Here is a 1,223-nt window from a genome sequence, read left to right on the forward strand (position 1 = left end):
TAAAAAATTATTCAAGACCAATATTTTGCAATTTTTAGTAATTAATATCTCGTTAATTATTGTTGACACCGCAAAATGGTACAGGACTTTCCGATTCAGTATAGTCTGTTCTACCCACGCACGAAACATTTGGCGGTAATTTCCAGACACCCTATATGTATTATTTTTTATACTGTGCATCTTGCCATAAGAAATATTACTGAAATTGTACCGTGACAGGAAGTAACGACGATTCTATGCGATACTCGAAAATTAGAGGCTATCGCGTGACTTTTATTCGGAAGATTTTCTTCTCATGCAACATTATTCCGTAAAAATCCGGGATAATATGCCGAGCGGGGTAATCTTTGAAGCATCATATTCTTTCTTGCTGCAATCATTTCTGCATGAAGATATATCGCACATATAGAATGTGTGCGGAATGAATTGTTTAACGATAAATTCCTAATTACAAATCGTAAACACGCGATAATAAAAGCTTTTGAGCGCGGCAATGGGCGAGAATTGCGATTTGAAATTATAATTCGTTCGCAGAAAGTAGTGTGAAATAAAATTATACTTTATTTATTACTTATCTGTCTACATTCATACAAAATTTGTTAAGAATCAATTAAGATAAAATTCTTGAAGCTCTATCGACAGAGCGAATATAAATTATTTTCCCCTTCGCTCACTTGTGTACATATATTAGTCTTGTGCTTATGGCCATATACTTTTTAAGAGAAAATAAAAGACAAACCTGACGATTTTAGAACTTCATTTCCAGATATTTTGAAACTAGTTTATAACTTATAGATATAACCTGAGATTAGATAGATGACCTGAGATAACTTCCAAGTAAAGCACAATTGATTATCATATAACCTCAAAATAACGATAAAATAGCTGCAAATTTGATTATTAAGTTACTTTTCAATTAATCATGAATCATTTTGATGTCATTTCGACGTTATTATGACTTTGTTGTTCTGCTTGAGCTAATTGTCTTTGTACAAAATTAAATATTTATCGGTTGTTTTCATAAACGTTCGCTCATTTGTGCGATATTAAACATTCGAAGGTTATAACTATAGAAACGAATTTCTCGTAACATATTATTAAAATAAACGATTAAATTTTAAAAAAGATAACTAAATCTAAAGGACAGCTACTCCGAAATAAAGGATTGTCCTTTACAAAAGACGTATGTTTACCGTACTTATATATATATGTCGCGTCAATTT

Source organism: Trachymyrmex cornetzi, unplaced genomic scaffold, assembly GCF_001594075.2.
Source record: "Trachymyrmex cornetzi isolate Tcor2-1 unplaced genomic scaffold, Tcor1.1 scaffold92, whole genome shotgun sequence".
NCBI classification, from domain to species: domain Eukaryota; kingdom Metazoa; phylum Arthropoda; class Insecta; order Hymenoptera; family Formicidae; genus Trachymyrmex; species Trachymyrmex cornetzi.